Raw genomic sequence first — 12,169 nt, 5'->3', positions numbered from 1 at the left:
CCTTGCTATTTATTTGTTCTGTGGCCCCTGCCTTTTGTTCTCTCCTTTCCTTTCATATTGATTCTTGCTGTGTTCCTCTTCTCCTCTGTAATCTTCTCAGCCTTTGTTTCTTACTGTTGCTGAGCTCAGTGGTAGCACTTGCTAAGTGCCAATAACATTGTGTACTTTCAACTATTCCCATTTCTACTACTGCTGAATTGGTTTTACCCTGTGCTTCATATCAGGGCATAAATCTCTAGACTCTTCTTCCCTATCTAAACTGGTGCCTCTGGGAATAGGTATTCACAGAAACTTTGAACTGGTTGAAAAATTAGGAAATCCAATCCTCAGTTTACAGAAAAGGAAACTGAGGCCCAGTGAGAGGAGCAGCCTGCACTGGGTCACAGAGGGAGCTGTGGCTGGGTCACAGATTTTATCATGTCTAGTTCACACTTCATTCAGGCTGCCACATGGCCTTGATAGCTAAGCCTCTGGCTCAGGGAGCAACTCACTGCCTATCTCTGAGGTAGGCACCTTTCCAAAACTACACCCTGCCAGACTCTATTAATTTTATCATTCAAAGGAGAAGGGAGTGTTGCTGGTGGCAGCCACATGTAGGTGTCAGAGTCTGACTGACCAACTTGCATTAGTGACACTTCAGAGGACTCAACCCTGAATGCCTAGCCCTCCTAGCACACAGCCCAGCAGAACCAGGTGGTGACAGGTGAGATGTCCTGGGGACAGCAGAGCAGTGGGAGAGCTCTTCTCCATAGCCTCCTCTAGCTGGACCCCCAAAAACAGGATCATAAAGAGCTGTCTGCTTGGCTGTAGATCTGCACTGTCCAGTGTAGTAACCACCAACTACAACTATAATTAATTAAATGAAATTAAATAAAACTTCATGTTCTCAGTTGCAATAGCCACATTTCAAGTACTTGGTAGCTGAGCCACTACATCCATAGCTTCCATGTTGGGGATCATAGGTATAGAACATTTCTAACATGGCTGAAAATTCGATCAGTGCAGTTCCAGACACTGGCTAGGATAGTTTAGTCTATAGAATGAACAGTGTAGCTTAGGAAGATTAAAACGAACCCATGCTGGCCCCCTCAGGTTGTGGATTGAGATTCTGAGACTGGAGGTGCAGCACCATGTATGTCTTATCTTCCTACTACACCGTGAACTCCTTTGAAGCAGTGTCTGTCTCTGATTAATTTTATGTTCTTAGAGAGTCAAGCACAGGATCAGACATATGATAGGCTTACGTGAATGTGTACTATGTAAAATTGCTATTTAATATTCTATATCTAGTTCTAGGAGGAAAACAGCTGGATTCGATAGAGTGGCTAAAAAAACTGTCATTTTGGTAAGGAGGAACAAATGTTAAAACTGGCTGCTGACTGAGAGTCAATGTTCAACGTTCAGTTCCCGCCCACTGAGGTGAGGGAGAAGGCTCTGATTCTTTGGAAAACTGGTGATGGGCAGTGAGGCAGGAGGTTCAAAAGGCAGAGCCCAGTGTTCCAGCAAATATGGGTTCATAGTTATGAGCACTACCTCTACTTGGGGGTTAGTTCTGCCTCTTGCATAGTTCTGGGCTGGTAATTCTAGGCCAGAAGGCAATATGGGGTGATTTACTAGGAGGCCAGAGGCCCAGGTTTAAACTCGGCTCTCACACTAACAAGCTTTTTATGAAACAATCTCTTCATGACTGTCCAGACTGTAATCAACCTCTGTCCTCCTCAAAACACAGGCAGGACTGAAGTGAGGCTCAAGGAAGATAAAGCACTACCAGAACTCTGGAGCCAGAACAAGGTATGTCACTGTGAGGGATAGTGGTCCACAAGGTTACTATGAGCATACTTCATTAGATTATAGGGATAGACCTGCTAGAAACTCCTTCTGGAAATGCTACTCTTTGCACTTGACAAGTAATATTTGTGCTTGCCAACCAAGTGCACAGTTGAATCCAGTTCAACCCTGGATTTATTAAGCAATGTGACAGTCACAAAAACAAGTAAGTCAATAAAAGAGAATAGGGTTTTGTTTTTACTTTTTAAAAATTCTCCCCTTTTAAGATAACTTCAAGGGACAAGCATCGTCTTTTTATCATCAAAAGACGATGTGAAAGCAGATAAAAAGGGGTTCAAGTGAAAGAGGAAGAAAAAGAACCAACTCATGCTGGGGAGGTAGCTCAGTCGGTAGAGTGCTTGCCTTGTAAGCACAAGGCCCTGAGTTCGATCCCCATCACAAAAAAAAAAAAAAAAAAAAAAAAAAAGAACCAACTCATATAAAAGCACGCATGGGGTATGGGAGGCATTTAATATGCATTATCTTACTTCACCCTTCAAAAATCTTTTGAGGTAGGTGCCCAAGGTGACAGCTGGTGAGTGACTCCCACAGGACAGGCCCAGATCTGTCTGACCTGTATGTGTTGGCCTCCAAGTGAATCAGAAATTGAGGGGAGAGAGCAGAATGTCGATCTAATTTTCCAGCTGCCAACATTAAGCTTTCTCCAGTGCCCTCTGAATGCCTAAGCCCTGCTATGTGCTCATCAACTCATTCAAAACCCTTGCTTTACGCCAAGGCTCAGCTCAGTTCTTCACCAGGCGGCTATAACCCATGTGTGTACAATGGGGTTGAAAAGCCCTTATTCCTTTTAGAAATATCTAGGTAATTTTGGAAGGTTCTCTGGTCTAAGATAATCTTATTCAAATATCTTGATCCTGTTTTTGATTACAACAACTTTGCTGATTATTCTATGTAGTTATGGCATCAAAGAAATGTTAATGTTCCCAAATGGTACAGCCAACCTTTACATTATCTAGTTAACATTATCTATCTGGTGCCATTTCCTCAGTATTTGGAGACCAATGACCTACAGACCCAGCAGAATCAATTTCTTTCTTTCTTTCTTTCTTTCTTTCTTTCTTTCTTTCTTTCTTTCTTTCTTTCTTTCTCTCACTCTCTCTCTTTCCTTTTCTCTTCTCTCCCTCCCTCCCTGTCTCTCTCTTTTTTCCCTTTCCCTCTCTCTCTTCTTTCTTTCTTCCTTCCTTCCTTCCTTCCTTCCTTCCTTCCTTCCTTCCTTCCTTCCTTTCTTCCTTCCTTTCTTCCTTTTCTCCTCAGATTAAAATCCCTGCCAGATGTGCTTCACAGTTAGGGATCTTTATTAATTTAATCATTTTCTCTCAGTCAGCAGTTTTTCAATGAGCACATGGGCCATTGCTTGGCCCTTACTGAACCTACACTTTGGACATCCATGGAGTTCCATGAATGCTATTGCAGCATGAAGGCAGTGTGCTGGGGTGGAGTGAGGTCAGGGTCCCTCTGTGCTCTTGGGCAGCTTGCCTTAGGAAAACCATAGATTCGAAGACACTGATTACTATGGGTTGAATTCTGGGGGGACAAAATTCACATGATGAAGTTCTACACTGAGTACCTCAGAATGTGACCTTATTTGGAAATATGGTTTTGCATATTTAATTAGCTAATTTGAGATCATACTGGAGTATGGTGGGTTCCTAATCCAATATGATGGGTGTCTTTATGAAAAGAGGAGATTTAGACACGGACACTGACACAGGGATGATCCCACATTAACATGAAGGCAGAAATTGGGGTGATGCCTCTATGAGGAATGCCAAAGACAGCCAGCAAGACACCAAAAGCTATGAGAGCAGCATGGAACAGACTGTCCCTCTGAACCTCAGAAGAAACCAACCCTGATGACACCTGGATATCTGATTTCCAGCCTCCAAAACTGTGGGACAACAAATTTACTTTGATTAAGCCACCCCATTTGTGGTGTGTGATGGTTTGGATGTGAGGTGTCCCCCCAAAGCTCACATGTGAGACAATGCAAGAAGGTTCAGAGGAGAAATGATTGGGTTTTGGGAGTCTTAATCTAATCAGTGAATTGATCCCTGAGGGGATTAACTGAGTGGTAACTGGAGGCAGGTGGGGTGTCGCTGGAGGAAGTGGTTAACTGGGGGCATGGCTAGGGGTATACATTTTGTATCTGGAGAGTGGAGTCTCTCTCCGTTTCCTGATCACCATGATGTGAGCTGCTTCCCTTTGCCCTCTCCCGTGGTGATGTTCAACCTCACCTGGAGCCCCAAGGAATGGAGCTGACCTACAGATTAAGACCTCTGAAACTGTAAGCCCAAAATAAACTTTTCCTCCTCTACAGTTGTGCTGGTTGGGTTATTTAGTCACAGCAGTGAAAAAACTGTCTAAAACCTGGTGCTTTTTCATAACAGCCCTAGTAAATTAACATGCTAATGATGATGCCTGGTTCTGATGACTGAGCAGTAAGAATCAGATAGATTCTGAAGAGTCTAATGCCTTATGCAATATTGGCTAGAAGACCTCAGTCAAGACGTTTTATCTCCCTGGACCTCAGCTTCTCCTATGAGGATTCAAGTGTTTATATTACCTTTTTCCCAGAGATTAAGTTGGTTAGTGTGTTTGAAAGTATTTTGTAAATTGTGAAATTCCATATAACTATTATTATTTGTGAAGAGTCCATTTCTGCTTTGGTGATGGTAAAAGGGAAGGGGTAACAGATGTGGGATTAAGATACAAAAACTTGAGGGATATTGTCCTCATCAACTAGAGGTGAGCTCTGATTCACTCCTCCCCACGTGTTTTAATCAGCTTGGTGTCCCTATGACTAAAATGCCTGCCTAAAACAACTTAAAGAGGAGGAAAACTTCATTTTGGCTCATCGTTTCAGAGGTTCAGTCCACGGTCAGCCCACTGCATAGCTGTGGACCTGGGGGAGGCAGAACATTACTGTAGAGGAACGCAGCTTCAGACATCAGAGCCAGAAAGCAGAGACAGAACTCCACTCAGCAAGGACAAAACAAACCTCAAAGGCACACCCTCAGTGTCCCACCTCCTCCACCCACACCCTACCTGCTTACAGTTACTGCGCAGTTACTCCATATCAATCCATATCAATCCATTCATATCAATGGACTAACTCACAGATTATGTCATACCTCTCATAATCTAAACATTTCACCTCTGAAAAGTTTTACAATGTCTTACACATGAGTTTTTTAGGAATACCTCATGTCTAAACTATAACACTGTGTGATTGGCACGTGGGGCCCAGGAGCAGGACCCAGGGTAGCCTGCTTGGGTGGCCTCTATATAGGTTCCTACTCAGCTTCCATCTCTATAACCTCTCTTATAGCAATGGAAAAACCAAGATATACTTGATACGCAAGATACAAAAAAATACACTTTTTTGACTTCTGACGCCCTCCAGCACAGACACAAGCTTACCTTCTTCTGAAGTACACTGACATAGAGTTTACTTAGCTTATCTCTGTTTCTCCTTGAAAAAGAATCACTGCATTTCCTGAGCTACCTTCTCATTTCCATGCTTCTCTGTTACGGGTGACAGTGCCTGCCTCTTACAGAGATTGTCAATCATTTCAGAGAACATTTAAGTGCTACCAGCATCTTTGTGTGTGCATGCACATGCATGTGTGCATAGTGTCAGTGTATCTGTCTTCCTCACCAGAGGTCATAATATCAGGATCCCATGTCTGTCCTGTTCAAGTCAGTGCTTGGCATGAGAAGGGAACTAAATACATAATTACTGAATGCATGAATGGTTGACTAGTGAGAAAGACAGTGTGATCTGATATTAAGAATTTAAGACTTTTTAAAACTGAAGTTTAATTGTTTTGGAAAAAATTACAATATTTATTGTTGAATATCCAGCAATAACATTTACTAGCTGTGTGAAAAAAACAAGATGCAACTTTGAGAAGCTTCAGTCTTGAAATTATAGAATGGGGATAATGCCAACTTCTCTGCTTAGCTGAAAGAAATTTTGTGATATTTGAATGAGGTAAAGCATGTGCCAGCTTGGCTGGGCTATGATACTCAGTTATTGAATTAAGTGCCATATTATGCTAGATGATACTGTGGTGGCATTTTTCTAGATGTTAAAATCAACAATCAGTTGATTTTAAGTCAAAGAGGCAACTTTTTATAATATAAGATCTTATCTAAAACTCAGTCGAAAGTCTTTTTTTTTTTTTTTTTTTTTTTTAGTCGAAAGTCTTTATGAGCAAGAAACTGCTTGCCCAGAGTGGAAGATATTCTACCTTAACACTATAGTATCAACACCTGCTTGAGTTTCCAGTCTGTGGAAACAAATTTTGAACTTACCAGTCCCCACAATCATATCAGTCAATATATGATTATGAATAAATGATATAGTATAGATAAATTATCTCAAAGAATATATGCATATACCATGTAAGTATATGTATAGTATATTAGATATATACATGTTCACATACCTTAATATTCTCTGCAGAACACCAATGGGCAGAGATGAAATAGTATTTATCTATATGGAAGAACAGATAATAAAAATGAACAGAGGAAGCCAGAAGTTTCACTGCTCAAACTAAGTGAAACTAGGGGGCTGGGGAGACCCAGTACTACGCTCTCCATTTTCCTTTGAAATGTGCATAGCTGCAGCACTAGCTGCAGGGATGGAGGTGTTTCTGATGGTTTAAAGGTGCCACGTCCCCAGGTCCTGCCTGGGTTGGGACTGGCACACACATTCACAAGAGGACTGAGTGTGTAGGAAGCAGATTTCAACAAACAGGACCCTAAAGTGGGGAGGAGAGGGCAGCAGGGGCAGCAGCAACTGGCAGCTCCCTGCACCCTAGCCTTGGAGAGATGACAGAGTTGTCTGTGTGGGTGTTCTCCTGACTGACACTATCTTAATTAGTCCAGGCCCCGGTGGAGCTGGGGCTTCTTTTATTAATGGTTTCACTAAAAGGTCTCCCCTAATCAGTCAGTGGTGGCATGTGCTTACAGGAAGAAGGTTCTTTGGGATCCCAGAGGCCTTGTACCTGAGGAAGAAGAGTCTGCAGTGACAGACGCAAGGTCAGTGGGTCTTCTTGCAGACACTGTTTGCCCTTCACCAGTCCCTCCCACTCTTCTGCACTTTTCCTCCCATGCCACAGGCATTTTATGTGACAAATAATAATTAAACCCTATGAGGCACATTGGATCCACACCTTTTTCCTCAAAGAGAAATGAAGTTTTGTATAAGTTTTTAGGCAACTCAGTAATTAGCTCATTTGGGACAGAGGATGTTATCCCTGGTATTGCTTCACAATAATAATAACAGCAACATGAATTATTTACCATGTTTTGCATCAGCTTGTGGTTTGACACCTGTATTCACATACATTTGCCCAGCACCTATGTGCCAGTTGCTGGGCTTGGTTCTGGAATTTTAGATGATTGACTTGAAAGTAGGACCATATTTTATTCACCATGAAATATGGATATTTAAAACATTTATGCTGGAAAGAGGCACTGTGGGAAGCTCTGGGAAGGAATAGCCAACTGCCTGATTAAGAAATTAGAGATTCCAGGAAGATGGTGGAAGTGAGCCCTGATTTCCTGACAACACAGAAAGGAAGCAGCAAAGATAAAGAAGAATTGAGAGATGGGTGACAAAATGAATGCTCTAAGACTCAATATTACAAAGTCTGAGAACTGGAGAAACTGGAAGATAGGTTACCAGAGTAGAAAATAAACTCAGAGTCCCCTAACCCCACACCTGAACCTGGGTATGGAAGGGGAGAAGGGTAATACAGAGGGGGAGTGGAAAATCTCTTAAGCTTACCCAGTTAAAGACATTTGGAAAGATAGACACAATGTAAAAGCACGAGAGTAACAGAAAAGTTCTTAAAACAGAGCAAACAGGAAACAGAGCAAAAACCAAATTATGAAAAGAAAACTAAGCTGAGGGCTCCACGCTGAGCTGGGGTTCCTCAGGCATCTTGTAGAGCCCTCAGCTGACCAGTCACCCACTTAAATCTGCACGGTGTCTTCCCACATCCAGGCAGTAGCAATTTAAATCTGCAGTGGGACCTTTTAAAAATCTAGCCAGAAGAACTTCTAGAAAGACCACTACTAGCTGAAAATTGCTGAAACTCCCACTCCCTCTCCCTCCCCATCACCAGGAACAAGGGGGAACAGGCCGGTGGGGACCTGTGCTGGGAAGTGCACCTAATCCTGCTCAGTTCACCCCCTGCAAAGGCAGAAAACTCTGCTCAGCGTCAGCTAGTTTGACTCAAAGACAGCAGTGAAGCAGCTTTGACCCTGAACAGGGGAAAGTGATTCACCAGGACCCCACCACTGACACTGGGGGAGGCACCATGGGAAGCCTAGGGATGATGCCTGGGATCCTGCGGCTGCACCAGAGAAAAACTGCCTGAATATCTTGTGACATAGAGACCTGGTGGAAAATTACCAGAGTCTACACAGCAGGAGGGACTGCTTCTAACCTTAACTGGGGCACAACTGACCCATGATCACAACTGGTGAGTGCAACTGCATTGTTTGGCTACTTGGAGGACATTGCATTAGACATGGTCAACAGAGAGAATCAACACATGCCATTCAAAACCTCGGGCAGTAGAAACTAGAGTCCAGGTGAACCACCTAAAACCCTTTATTAGAGAACCTCAGAGAGGAGCATTAGCTGGAGGAATATTTCTGCACCACAGATCATGCAAACCAGAGTTCCTGCATTTACAGACGGCCCCCAGGATCTTTAATACTGCAGAAATGATCCTATAGAGGGGAATAGGTATGCAGTGACCCACAGCAAATACAGGGACACTTCTTCCTGAATACTGCACACAATAGAAACAGCCAAGCCACAACACTGCACGCTCCAAGCAGTCAGCTGCAAAACCCTTTGCTGATAAACCATAAGCTGGTAGGAGGTTCATAGTAACCAGAGTACTGGTTCTTGTGTTCCTGCAACTCAAGGGAGATCCCCAGCCAAAGACTGATGGACATCTGCTAAATGTCCAAACACCAGTGAAATCTAAACCAAGGTTCAACAAGAATTTTCTTCACCTTGACATAGTGTACTATAAACAACTCTAATGTCAACTTTGATCATACACACAACCCTTTAACTTGAACAACAATTGTTAACCCAATAGCAAACATTGTACCTTCAACCCATTTGAATATATTTCATCTAATGGCTTAAAGCATTAGCTGGAATCAATCTTCCTATCTTTGTTTTTCTAGCTCTAGTTTATGCTTGCTCCTCTTACACTCCAGTCATCCTCTGGCATTATCAAATACCCAACATTCATCTATTTCTTATTTTACCTTGATGTAAGTTATTCTTTTGTATCTTTTTTTCTCTCTCTCCTTCTGTCTCTCTTGTCCCTCTCCTTTTGCCAAATCTTCCTTCCTTCCTCCTTTTTTAGCCTCATTTAAGGTTACATTAAGTTATTAAATTTAACAACTAATTCTTTGACCTATTCCAGAATTTTATTATAGGTTCATACCTGAATTTGAGGAATTGTGAAGAACAATTGCAACAAATTTTTGTCTTATAAGATTGAAAAGAACAAGACTTGATTCTGAAGTGATTATAATAAATAGAGTTCAGTGGCATCTCTTAGAGTGGTGCAGATATTAAGATTAGCAGAGGTCACACATTGACTCAAACTATCTTTATCTGGATATTCACCCAACCCAGGACTCTTAAGAGAAAGAAGCTCACAAAGTAGTCCTTTGATTAAAAGAAAAAGTCAGAACTATACCAATAGATGAGTAGACATACAAACAATATGAAAAACAAAGGAACAAACCACTCCAATCAGCCTATAATACTTCAACAACAGACTTAATTGACACCACTGTGGAGGAAATGTCAGAGAAGAAATTTAGAAAGTTCATAGTTACACTGTTGTATGAGATAAAAGTAGACATAAAGAGTGAAATCTGAGAAAATACAGAAGATCATTTTGATGAAGAGATAGTTATTCTGACAAAGAACAAAGCATAAATAATGGAAATGAAATAATCAGTAAACCAAATTAAAAATGCAATAGAAAGCATCACCGATAGATTAGACAATTTTGATGATAGATTTTCAAGACTCAAAGACCTGGTTGAAAATAAAGTCAATCATAAATAAAAGATGTTAACAGACCATAAACAGAATATTCAAGAAATTAGAGATAACATTGAAAGACCAAATTTAAGGTTCATTGGGATAGTTGTAGTCCCTGAAATACAAACTAAAGAAATGCACAATCTTTTCAATTAAATAATATCTGAAAATTTTCCAAATTTTAAGAATGAAATAGAAATTCAAATACCAGAGGCACAAAGGACTCCAAATATACAAAACAACTATAGGTCCAATTCAAGAAACATTATAGTAGAAATGCCTAACATACTGAATAAGGATAGAATTTTTAAAAAGACTAGTCACACTTAGAGGTAAACCAATCTGGATTGCAACTGATTTCTCAACCTAGACCCTAAAGTCCAGGAGAGCTTGGAATAATATACACCAAGATCTGAAAGAAAATGGATGCCAGCTAAGAATACTATACACAGCAAAATTAAGCTTCAGAATTGAAGATGAAATTAAAACCTTCCATGATAAACAAAAACTTAAAGAATTCATAACTAGAAAGCCTGCACTACAAAACATACTCAATAAAACATTTCATGAAGAAGAAATAAAAAATAGGAATGAAAACCAGCATAGGGAGTAACTACACTGGAAGAATAGTCAACTAAAGGAGAATCAAGTTCAATTTAAGTATTAGAAATCAATCAGAATGGCAGGAAATAATAGTATCTCAATAATAACAGTGAATGTAGATGATCTAAATACATCAATCAAAAGACATAGATTGGCAGATTGGATTAAAAAAGAAGACCCAACAATATGCTGTCTGAAAGAGACTAACCTTAGTGACAAAAACATCCACAGACCAAAGGTAAAAGGATAGGATAAAGCGTACTATTCACATGGGACTTGTCAACAATTAGGGTATCTTTTCTTATATCAGATAAGGTGGACTTTAAGTCAAGATTAATCAGAAGAGACAAAGAATATCACCCTATATTTCTTAAGGGAATCATACATCAACAGGATATAATGATCATAAATATTTGTGACCCAAACAATGGAGCATCTATGCACATCAAAAAACTTCTAAATATTAAGAATCAAATAGACCAGAAAACAATAATTCTGGGTGATTTCAATATGTCTGTCTCACCACTGGATAGATCGTCAAAAAAAAAAAAAAAAAAAAATCTAAAGATTCTACAGAACTAAAAACTACAATTAATAATATGGACATAAAGATATCTGTAGAATATTTTATCCAGTAATGCCTGAATTATCTTTATTCTCAGCCACACATGGAACATTTTCTAAAATAGATCATATTTTAGGTCACAAAGCAAATCTTGGCAAATACAAAAAAAATAGACAATGTATCTTGTATTCTATCAGATCATAATAGAATGAAATAAGAAATCAATGATAAGATAAAAAAAAAGAGAAACCACTCTAACACCTGGAGATTAAATAATACACTTTTGAATGATGAATGAAAAGCAAAAGAAATCAGGGAAGAAATAAAAAAAAAATTCTTAGTAAATGAGAACAGTGATACAACATATCAAAATCTCTGGGACAGTATGAAGGCAGTTTTAATAGGAAAGTTCATGGGACTGAGCTCATACATTAAAAGAATTGGAAGATACCAAATCAATAATCAAACATAACATCTCAAGTCCCTCAAAAAAGAAGAACAAACCAACACCAAGTTCAATAGAAGACAGGAAATAAAAAAACAGCATGGTACTGGCATGCATAAAGACCAATGTAATAGAATAAAAGACACAGAGATAAACCCACATAAATATAGTTATCCGATACTAGACAAAGGTGCCAAAAGCATACATTGGAGAAAAGATAACCTTTTAAGCAAATGATGCTAGGAAAACTGGAAATCCATATGTAGTAGAATGACTATAACCCCTATCTTTCACCCTGCACAAAACTAATCTCAAAATGGATCAAAGACTTAAGAATTAGACCAGAAACCCTACAACTGCTAGAAGAAAATGTAGGCCCAACACTCCAATGTGTCAGATCAGGGACTGACTTCCTTAATGGACACCTAAAGTGCAAGAAGTAAAATCAAAAATCAATAAATTGGATGGCATCAAATGAAAACTTTCTTCACAGCAAAGGAAAGAATCAAGAGTGTGAAAAGAGAGCTCAAAAAACTTCACACCAAAAACAAAACAAAGTAAAACGAAACAAAAGAACAAAACAAAGGGAAAAGGAATTAGACACTTC

Source organism: Sciurus carolinensis, chromosome 9 (assembly GCF_902686445.1).
Source record: "Sciurus carolinensis chromosome 9, mSciCar1.2, whole genome shotgun sequence".
Lineage (NCBI taxonomy): Eukaryota > Metazoa > Chordata > Mammalia > Rodentia > Sciuridae > Sciurus > Sciurus carolinensis.
Note: the sequence above shows the minus strand (reverse complement) of the source record.